This window comes from Cupressus sempervirens, chromosome 4 (genome assembly GCF_028749045.1).
Source record: "Cupressus sempervirens isolate cs-2001-9-10 chromosome 4, ASM2874904v1, whole genome shotgun sequence".
NCBI classification, from domain to species: domain Eukaryota; kingdom Viridiplantae; phylum Streptophyta; class Pinopsida; order Cupressales; family Cupressaceae; genus Cupressus; species Cupressus sempervirens.
Window position 1 is genome coordinate 243,870,697 of NC_143121.1, and position 12,818 is coordinate 243,883,514.

Below are 12,818 nucleotides of genomic sequence, written 5' to 3' on the forward strand. Positions count from 1 at the left end.
AGTTATTTCAAAATATTTGGAAGTAGATGTTATATTCACAAGGATTCTATGAATGGTAAACTTGACGTTAAATAAGATGAAGGTATATTCCTAGGATATTCATCTAAGTGAAAATCTTACAAATGTTTGAATAAGGATACTAACAAGATAATCGAAGGTTCAAATGTAAGATTTGCTAAATTTCTAGAGAAGAATAGTCTGGAAAGAAAGAAGGAACCTAAAGATTACAATAAGTTTGTTTATGTCTATGATGATGCACTAGATACTCTACCTGAGTTACAATATAGACTTACCAAGCATCAGACAAGAGCACCCAATGTTAGAATAATTAGGAATAACTGAGAGGGGGGAGGGTGAATCAGTTATCCTCAGGTTCAGATATGTACCAATTCAATTTTTTCTAACTTTAAACAACTTAAAAAATCTCATTAAACAAATTGGTCTATATAGCATCTTATCGACAACTTAACATTCTTTAACTCTATATTTTGTATATGTTTGCACTTATAGTAAGATAAAAAATTATAAAAATAACATGCATCACATAACAATCACATAAGCCAATGACACCAGGATTTAACTTGGAAACCCAATTTGAAAAAAACCACTAGTAACATGCTACCAACTTTTCACTCTTTTGAAGTGAGGTTGGTTAAGATCTAATCGTATTAAATGTTTAAAAACACACTATTAGGTGTGACCTTGTTAAAAGATCTAATCACCCTATTAGGAGTGGCTTGGTTAGAGGACTTTGCATCATTCTATTAGAATGTCACCTTGATTAAAGGATTTAAAAATGACTATTAGGTCAACCTTGATTAAAGGATTTTGATTTTTATAATGGTTAGAATGTAACAACAAGTTTGATTTGTAAAGATACAACTCACTTTGAAAATTTAAATCACCATTCAACTCATGTTGGTTCATTTACTGGACTCCATTAATATCTCCTTCTTTAATATTCTTGAGCTTCAAGCAATCACCCTTCACCAATCTTCTCACTTTTCCTCTACTACTTTGTTCTTCATAGGTTCTCCATTAAAATTGTCGATCAACAATGAACCAACCTTGGAAAACATCTCTTATGCCTCCTTCAATAGGTAGCTTTGATGTTTTTCCACTTAAACATCACCATAGATCTTAGGGTTAGTTAGATCCAATGAATCTATCCCTCATTTTGTCCTTCCTCTCCTTTCTTGATACTTCTAGAAACTTCTTAAATCCTTGCATTTGATTGCATAAAAAATCAATTCTTACATTAAATACACCAACTCATCAATCCTTATCTTCCACACATTTTTACCATCTCAAAAATTCAACTATGTTGACCTAAAAACTCAATTCTTTCACAAAATTTTATTATGCTGATACGCATTCATCATTGTGTTTTTATTCTCATTCATCAATGGATTGTTCGACCTCTATTGTTTGCTCCAATGCTTAGCTTTTACTGGCTTTCTCGATCTACACTATGCTTGGCCACAACCATCACTCAAATAATACTTTACGCTTGACTATCTCTTAAGTTCCTTAATCTTTTGCTTCATTGACCTTGTGAAAGTGTTGTAGACACCTAAAAACTTTTAGAAAATAAAGTATTTTTATTTTTTGAAAAATTCCTGATGACAACATCATTTATTAATTAATTAATTAATTATTTTTATGCCATTAAATCCTTTTATCTTAATTAAAAATATTTAATTACGGAATCCCTCCCAAAAATGTTTAAATCTTATTTAAACATTATTTCCTTATTTATTAATTATTTAATTAATAAATTGACGAAAAAACCCAAAATAAATTAAAAATTTATTTTTTGCCCAAAACTTGGCCAATTTCCTTAAGACCACTAACCTCTTCCAAAAGCTTCTAATCTTTCTTTAATTTTGATTAAAGGCTAATCCCATCATTTCCTACCCCTAATCCCAACTCAAAATATTTAATTAAGAAAAAATATTAATCCTCATGTTTTTTAAAAATGTTTTAATAAATATCTCCTCAACCCAAACCCTTGAAATAAATAAAACTTTATTTATTTCCTAAAAATCTAATTTATCCTCATCCTAAGAAGTTCTAGATTCTTCTAGAAAGTCTTTATCCTCATCCTAAGAAGTTCTAGACTCTTCTAGAAAGTCTTCATCCTCATCCTAGGAAGTTCTAGACTATTCTAGAAAGTCTTTACCCTCATCCAAAGTCTAGACTCTTCTAGAAGATGTCTTTAAACCTAATCCTAATCCCCTCCTAACCTTGTCACATTCTCTAAACATGGGTTAAGACTTACTAACCCAAGCCAAAGTTAACAAATATCTCCTCCTTCACCCACCCTCATTAAATGCCATCCACTTGCCTATCCCTAAGCTAATCCTAAACCATCCTAATCCATTCTCTAATCATTTGCACAAGCCTAAGCAAGCTTAAAACCTTCCTAATCAAGCACAAGTCGAAATTCCTCTCATCTCCCTCAAAATATCCCAACCATAAAACTTTATGAAGCCCACTAGGCCATAAATGACTCTTCCAAAGCCCTTTTATTGCTCTTACAAGCCATTATGACGGTCTTTATGAATATTTTATCCCTTGAGCCTCCTTTGTTGACTCATCCTTCCCCTTTCCTCCATCCTCTCACCCTATGACATGTGTCACTCCCTGATTGGCTGTAAGGAAGCACAATCCATGTGCTCTCCTCTCATGCAATCTGAGCCCTCCATGAGCTTTTTCCCATCCTTGCATCTTAGCCCTCAATCCCTCAAGCCTCTTGCCTATAAATTGGATCCTTCCCCTTTGCAAAACAACACAATCCATGAAGTAAAGTCATAGTGCCATTTTAAGAAGCCATTTTACATCAAAACCATACACTCACACCCAAATTCCAACTCCATTTGAAGCCCTTTTTGAAGCATAAGCTTGAGCATACATCCTATCTATTTAGACAAAGCCACTCAACAAGAGAGCTTCTTATTGAGAGAGCCCATTAATGGCTCATATTCTCAATTGAGAGCTCATCTTAGTCTATCTTGAAGTTTATGAATTTTGTTTAGTTTGTAGAAGCTTTATTTAAATTTGGTTTCTATTAGCATACTAACATTGCTCATATACAAGTGTCACTCAGTCAAGCTTAGTGCTTTACTCAATCACTTTTCTTCTCTACTAAACATTAACTCAACTATCTTCTTCACTTTATACAATGATTAATCAACTCATTATCTTCTCAAAGAAGAACTAATCAAGTGCTCATTGTAATTCCATCATACTTGCTCCTCATCACTCCTCAACTTAGTTCATCTAGTTCTCCCTCTTTTGAATCACTCTTACTGATATGGAACTCAACATAGGTATTAAATGTCTTACTAGTAAGGTTTGACATCAATGACAACATAAAAATTGTTCTAATTATAGTTTCCAAAACTTGAGTCACAAATAGTTGCACTCAAGCATTAGATAGTGGTTGTTGAATCTCAAAAAGTTATACCCGAGCACCACATAATACAACCCAAATGGGAAGCTAAACTCCACCAAGTGAAGAAAACATTGAGAAACAAAGAATTGAACCTATATTAGCCAAATATGTGAAAAATAACCATTTATCTAAACAAATAATTGGAGCTAGAAGTGTTGGAGTACAAACAAGAAGAAAAATAAGATAAGGTACATGTCTAAGAACTAATTTTAAGCCAAGATCAGTTAAAGTTGCATTGAATGATGAATGTTAGATTAATGCTATGAATAAGTAGATTGATCAAATTGAGAAAAAAAACACATGGGCACTTTTACCAAGACCTACCAATAATAAAGTGATTGGAACAAAGTGGATTTTCAAAAATGAATTGAATGAGAATGGAGAAGTGTTAATAAATTAGGCTAGATTGACCTACAATGGTTATGCACAAGAAGAATGAATTGACCATGGTGAGACTTTTCCACCTATTGTGAGCTTGGAAGGTGTAAGAAACTTATTGGCTTATGCTAGATACAAAAAATTCAAGGTATATCAAATGGATGTTAAATCTTCATTTTTGAATGGAATACTTGAAGAGGAAGTCTACATTGAACAACCTAAAGGATTTGTTGAACTTGGAAAAAAGGACATGGTCTTCAAGTTGAGATTGAAACAAACCCCAAGTGCATGCTATGAATGGTTACACTCTTATCAAATTAAGATATGATTCACAAGAACAAGTGAAAATAGTAATTTGTATTTGAAGAATGAAGCACAAGATATGGTGTTGATTGCTGAAATATTTGTTGATGATATAATATTTGGAGGAAAGGATATGTTGAGCAAGTCATTTTTTGATCAAATGAGTACTAAATTTCAAATGTCAATGTTTGGAGAGACAAACAATTTCATTGGTTTGCAAGTCTATAAAACACCAAAATGTATTTATGTTACTCAATCCATGTATGTGAAGGAAATATTGAAAACATTTAGGATTTATGAATCTAAACCATTTGGTACACCTATGATGACTGAAGTTAAATTATCAAATGAAGACACTAGCGGTGAGGTTGGTCAAACACAATACAGATCTATTATTGGGAAGTTACAATATGTTGGACATAGTAGACTGGATATTCCCCTAGTTGTTGGAATAGTTGCAAGATTTTTCTCTAATTCAAAGGAACACAAAAAGGATATTCAAATATCTCAAATGAACTGAATATTATGGCTATGGTATAAGAAAGAAGATGAATTTAATCTTAAAGTCTATATACATGTTGATTGGGTTGAAAATGTGGATGACAGAAAAAGAATGAGTGGAGGAGCATTCTTTTTAGAGGAAAAGTTGATTTCATGGTTAAGCAAGAAATAAAGTTGTAGTTCATGATCTACTACTAAAGCTGAATATGTTGTTGGTGCAATTAATTATTCAAATATTGTATGGATCAAACAATTGTTGGAAGAGTTGCAAAAAGAAGTAACTGAGCCTCTCACTATTTACTATGGTAACACAAGTGCTATAAATATGTCAAAAAATCTGTTGATGTAAGCAAAGATAAAGCACATATCAATCAATTATCATTACTTGAAGGAGAAAGTTCAAGAAAAGCAAGTGAGGCTTGCTTATATAAAGTCTAAAGAACAAAGTGTTGGTATATTTACCAAGCCACTACCTAAGGATGCTTTTGAGCATCTAAGAGGTAAATTGGGGGTCCTACCCCTAACTAAAATTCACTAAGTGAAGTTGCATCCTACATCAATTCATGGATGAATTGAAATATCTTATGGAGGTTATGTAGAAGTATTCACACTTTAGGAGTATTTATAAAGTTGTGAAGTTAATTGTGATGAATCTAATGCAATCTATACATGCAGTGTACAAAGGTAATTACAAGGTTTTATAAGTTTCACATTGAAATTTATAATGACATTTGGCATTGTTATCAAACAAAGAGAATACACCCAAATGAGGGAGGATAACCTAGAAAGAGGGAGAATTCTAACTAAAGGAGAGAATATATTGTAAGGAAGAGACTATGTTGAACCTAAAAAATGGAGAGATCATAATCAAAAGGGGAGTCATATTTAAGTTTTATTGTTGTTGAAGATAGAGATCGAGTATCAGTTTGAAGAACTAGAATTACAAAGTTATGTTGTTGATAATGCATACATTTGATTATCTTATGTAATGTTTTGTAATGTAGAATATTATGTTATTTGTTTCCATCAATGCCAAAAGGGGAGATTGTTAACTCTAAATGATATTGTAATTGATAGAGGGAAATTTTTAGGTGATGGTGCTATGAATGTATGTAAAAGAGTCATATCAATTGTTATATTGTCATTGATGTAAAAGTCTTAATTGGCTAGACATTGTGTTATCTCAACAATCAACCAAGTGGGTAAAAGGCATTTAGAAAGAGAAAGAATATAGATCTAAACAAGCAAAGGTAGTTGTTATTCTTAACATATCACTTTATATTGTTACTATTTAACCATTATAACAGAAAATCTTGAAAGCATTGAGTGGACCTAACAAGTCTATGAAATCATATATGATAACATTGATTAGCAGTGTTTGTAAGTCCTTTAAATCATGCCGCTCTTTTTAGTCCTAGACAGAGAGTGATAAGGTCTAGATGATATTTTGGTAAAATCATCTAGCAAGGCCACTTTAACAAAGTGTATTTAACCTTTAACAAGGTAGTCTCCTAATGGAGATCACTTCAGAAGAGTGAATTTTTTGGGTTGCCAGTCCTAGGTGGTTTTTGACTTTACAAGGTTTCCATGTTAAATATTTGTGTCAAAATTGTGTGGATGTTATTTATGTTGTGAAATTGTGTGGACTTGTCAAAATTGTGTGGATATTATTTGTATTGCAAAATTGTGTGGATGTCATTGGTGTCAAAATTGTGTGGACTAGTCACTTTAGACCTTGGACCCTTAATATGACACATGCAGAATGAGAATACCCTCTCATGAAGATGAGAAAAACCAGTCACACCTCTCACTAGGTATCATCCCATTCCCATCCTTAGCCTATACAAGCACTAAAGGCATGGGTGAGGCAAACATTTCTAACTTATCTTTTTAGCGCATCTCAAAGAAAATGGCTAGGCAAGATATTTTAATTACTATGTTATCACTTGTTACAAAACTTACAATGAGTTACCCTAGAAGGCACTTTAGGCCTCGACCCCCATTGTAAGCCACTCCCATAGATATGCACCTAGACTACCTTCCTAAAACTCACAAACCACAATTGTGTCTCATACCACAAAAGTAACATTGATTGAATTCGAATTTGATTTCTTAACAAGCAACCCAAAAATAACATTGGTTCTGAAAACCCAAATTCTCATAAATGATCAATAGCATAAAGCTCATAAAACATAAATCTCAATTCAAATCATAAAGTACATCATGACATCAAGTCAAATAATCATAAACAACATCTCAAAATGTCTTCGGTGTACATCCTAACTTAGTCAACTAAACAACCCACAAAGAAAATCATCACAAAAATAAACATCACAAGATTATAAATAGAATGTAAAAAACACATACATTTTCAGTCATATGATTTAATTACATCAATTTCTCTTGTTTATTTTGGGTCATAAGGATGTGTTTAGCATTAAAGTAACATTACACATGTTTACACAGATAGTTTGGCTAATATATCTATTTAAATAACTAGGTACTTAAATGTCAAATCTCTTTATTTAGAAAATGCATGATAATCACATGGTTCTAATGAAAATTTTAATGTTGAAACCCTAGTAGTTCAATTTTTTGGTTTCTTCCAATTTTATATAATTGAATTTTTCTATATTAGAAAAGGTTTTAAAATAATACAATCATAATATTTTTCTAAATTTTTCTACAATATCCCCCAATCAAAATTTCTTGATCAATAAGTTTTCCTTTTCAAAATATACAACATAACTCTTAAAAATCAATACAATAAATTAATAAGCATTATGCAAGAACCCAAGAAGACACGAAGTAGACAGATCTTTCAATAAAAATTTATAATGGGTTTTCAAACCCTACCTCAAAAACATAGCTAAAATATGAGACAATATGTGAACGCATGCAAATTCAAATCCTCTGAAAACTTTCAACAATTCTTTTGCTCCAATTCTAAATTTTGCTCCCCAAAACCCATGTGTCTCTCAAATGAACTACCAACCCCCTTATAAAGAATCATAACCCTAACTAGGGTTTCTTAATTACTAAAGCCACTAACTTTATTAAATAATAATTACATTAATTATTTAATCCTTTCATGCACACTTAAAGAACCTTGCAGTTCTTTTATTTTCTTTTACTCTACTTTATTAAATAGTGCAAGCACTATTTAATGTGTAGTTTATTATTTAAATTAATAATAATAATGAAAATTCATTATTGAATGCAACTCTAATTTAATTATTATTAATTAAATAGTTATAATAAAGCAATATCAAATCTTTAATCTTTTAATCCATTAATTGTTTTTTTTTTTAATCCAACTTCTTAAATTAGACTTTTAAATTAAATCGTTTAAACTGAAGCACATAATTAATTAATTATCAATTAATTAAATATCTTCATATTTTAATTTCTTTTTAACCAATTTTTCAATTTAGACTTCCAAATTAAGTCTTTTAAATTAAAGCACATATAATTAATTTTTAATTAATTAAATATTCTCATATTTTAATATTTTCCTTTTAATCAAATAATTTTTAAAAATTCTCAATATTATAAGACTAACCCAAATATTATAATTAAATCATTTACCAAGTAAATCACATAGTCAAATCCACATAAAAGCAACATTACCAAAACTGGCCAAAAACTGAAAACTAAACTTCACAAGCAAAGATATACTCATAGGTTTAAAAAGGGTGAAAAGCCAGTTATGAGTCCTTGTAAGACAAGTATTTAGGTTATGGTTGCGATTGGACTTGATTTGAGTTATTGTAATAGGGCATGCTCATCCTATCAATTCAAGGAAGTCAATACTCAGTACTTGCAAATCTGTATAAAGACAAGCATGCACATATATATGTATGTATGTATGTATGTATATATATATATATATGTATATATATATGTATAAATATATATGTATATACATATACATATACATATATATATATATATGTATATATATGTATATGTATATACATATATATGTATATGTATATACATATACATATATATGTATATACATACATATGTATACATATATATGTATACATATACATATATATATATATATATATATATATATATATATATATATATATATATATATATATATGTGTGTGTATACATATATATATGTATATATATATATATGTGTATACATACATATGTATGTATACACATATATATGTATATATATGTATGTATATACATATATATGTATACACATATATGTATATGTATATGTATATATATATATATATATATATATATATATATATGTATATACATATATGTGTATACATATATATATATGTATATACATATATGTGTATACATATATGTGTATACATATATGTGTATACATATATATGTACATATATATATGTGTATATGTATATACATGTATATATATGTATACATATATACATATATACATACATACATACATATACACACACATACATATATATATACATATATATAGATCTCTACATATATATAGATGTATATATATAAATATATGTGTGTGTGTATATGTATATGTACATATATACATATATACATATGCTAAACAGGAAATGGCAGGGAGTGGTACATCATGTAGATCTTGGCTAACAGGTGACTACGACTCCCTCCCTCAACTATATCAGGCACATCAAACATAAATCCATTCAAGCCCAGAGGAACTTGACTTTTTTGCTCATTTTGTTTATCACAAATCAATATTATTTAATGGTCATATAAAAACAAAGAGGAACCTTTATGATAGCATATCAATTTTTTGGGTTATTATTCTTAATTTTTTGGGACCATATTTTATTTTATCTTATAAATTATAATATCTTCCAAATATTCTATCGAAGTGTTCAATTATAAAATGATGGTATCTTTTATTATTAAAGGAGCATTATATATAAATTTATGAAAGATGTATATAAAAATGTCTTTTAGTTATAATATGAGAAATCATGAGTATGGTTATAATACTTTAATAAATTAATTTTTATGATATGAGCATGATCATGGTGTAATTATTAAAGTCACACTTAACATTCTTAGTACATAATTCAAACTATTTGTTTAATGTTCTTTACCTATAGATAAGGTAAGATACAATTTAGTACAATTCATTTGACAATTTTATTATAGCCAAATCCACATAAAAGTAACATTACCAAAACTGGCCAAAAACTCAAAATTAAACTTCACAAGCAAAGATATACTCATGGGTTTAAAAAGGGTAGAAAGTTAGTTATGAGTCCTTGCAGGACAAGTATTTAGGCTATGGCTGGGATTGGACTTGATTTGAGTTATTGTGATAGGGCACGCTCATCCTAACAATTTAGAGAAGTCAATACTCAGTACCTACAAATCTATATAAAGATGAGCATGTGCATATATATATATACACATATACGTGTGTGTGTGTGTGTGTGTGTGTGTGTGTGTGTGTGTGTGTGTGTGTGTGTGTGTGAGAGAGAGAGAGAGAGAGAGAGCTAAACAGGAAATGGCAGGGAGTGGTACATCATGTAGATCTTGGCTAGCATGTGACTATGACTCCCTCCCTCAACCATATCAGGCACACCAAACATAAATGTAAAACAAACACACACACCATACACATGCAAGTATTGGGTAAGTATAATAGTAAATCCTAAATATAAATAACATCATATTCTAATATAAACATCTCATCATCATGGGGACATAATAAACATATTTTTAAGACACACCATATGACATCATCATAAAAGTAATTTCATTAGCTAACTAAGAGCAATTAAAGCATCATCACTGCAAGTAAGAAATTGTTACAACCTGACAAAATAAATTACTCAGCATATCAAAGTATTGCATTTCAAATATCAATTAAGGGCTAACACATCTATATAAGAGTCATATAACACTTTAACAACTAAGTATAAAATGATAGCAAAGGAGGGTCATTACATTGATTTACATGTTTTTATATTTTACTGCAACTCGACAATAAGTTATTACTAGGAAATAACTAGAAATTTATTAATAGTCAGTAATGCAAGGAAAAAATTGATAACAATTTGGAAAGAAGTTGATGAATGAGCTAAGATTTATATTGGATAGGTCTACTGAGATATAAAGTTATTGTTGTTGATGTTCATGCTTCTTTGATGGTGATGAAATGTTTAAGGGGACTTGTTGATATGATAATCTATTGACATAAAATGCATGACACCTATCCCTCCATGAACCCCATTTTGTTACCTCTCTAGACACCTTATTCACATTTTGGGTCACTTGTTCAAGTGTATCTATCAGGGTTGAATGGTGAGAAATAGTAGATAACCTTAACCTATTGCCCATTTGGCTAATATGAGAGGTATTTTTGTGTAAGGATGTTTATGAGGTCCTCTTGCATAGAATTTACATGATGTAATGCTCTACGTATAGGGTTTATAGGTGGTAGTGATTGGGGAACATTGAGTGGAGAGTTTTTTGCCTATGTCATAGTGGGTGGGGGGTCTCATTCCTATGTCACATCATATGGAGGCTTTTATGGGTGTGTTGGACTAGGAAGAGGTTTTTGTGGCTTCCCCATATTCAATGGAGTATTTTGTGCTTTGAGGGTTGATTGCGTTGTTTGTGTATGAGGAGGTATTTCACGTCTAACTCATTTTCTTGGTTTCTTTGATGTATCTAATAATGAAATTAACAACAAAACAAAAAGTATAATACAAACCTTATTTTTTTAACAAATAGAAGAAAAATAAATGCAAAATTACCTTTTTTGCGAGGCGGTATGGTAAAAATGGCTTCAAAAATGTCAAAGCCTAACTGGGTTCTATATTTTTTTTGCTCCCCAACCTCTATTTGCGTGAATGGAGGCATTAAAATGAGCATCCCCGTCATTTTAAAATACAAACTTATAGCTTTCTGAAACCCGATCACATTTTATAAAGCCCAATCAGATTTCATACAATTAAAAGATTTTAAAAACTTGATTGGGTTACAAAAACCCGATCTAGTCATTATTCTATGTAATAAGGCTAGGCTTGGTTACCAATCTTTGCCACTTTTTTAGTTTGAAATAACCCAATCACCCATTATTGAAGATTTGATTTTTTTTAGTGGGTGTCCACTTTTTTGTACACCAACTTGGTACACACACCCATCAAATTATTTTGGTTCTTTAGATCTCGAGGAATTGATAGATTGGATTAATGAACTTGAAGATTATTTTGAGCTTGAAAATATTGCAAATCCAGAGAGAGTTAGAACATCATAGACTAAGTTGAAAAGTCATGTTGCCTTGTGGTGGAAATAGTTGTAGAAGGATAGAGAAGATAATGATGAACCTAAGATTAGTAGATGGAAACCTATTATTTTTACATTGAAGGCTAAATTCAGCCCTAAAGATTATGAGGTTGAATCGTTTAAGAAATTGCATAACTTGAGACATAAAGCTATGATTGTGAAGGAATATACTGAAGAATTTTACAAGGTACAAATTAGATCAGGACATCGTGAATCTTCTAAGGAAAATGTTGTAAGGTTTGTTAATGGTTTGAAATTTAAAATTCAAGATCGATTGAGTATGTTGAAACTTAGTATAGTTGAAAATGCTTATCAATATGCATTGAAGGTAGATGATAACTTAAGAAGGAAACAAGGTAAACATTTGATAAAGGTGGATAAGGGTAAGCAAGTAGTTTTTAATAAGAGATTTGTGTTCAAGGGTAATTTTACAAATGTGGTAATGGGGGACACTAAGCTTTTGAATGTCCAAGTCAAAAGATTGATAAACAAAACTTGGTGGTACAAAAATATTAGAGAGGAAAAATCTAATGTTGATTTGGTTTCACCTGAAGTTTAAGAATTTCTTTTGATGAGACAAATCATTTTAGCTAAGCATGATGAGGAGCCAGTACAAAGAAGAAATATGTTGCAAGGTTATTGTTGGTCATTTTTTTCCTTCCCGCCAAAATTTCTATATTTGAATTTAAACATAGTAACATTCACATATTTGAAGATTCAAATAAAGTGGGTACAAAATACCTTATACTAAAACCTTAGGTTATATTTTAATTCCTAAGTGACTGCACACTTTAATATTTCTATGGGCCTGCAACTTCCTCATCATTAGATCTTTCCATGATCTACAGTCGTCACTATGTCTATATGAAGAGATGTAAGGGAG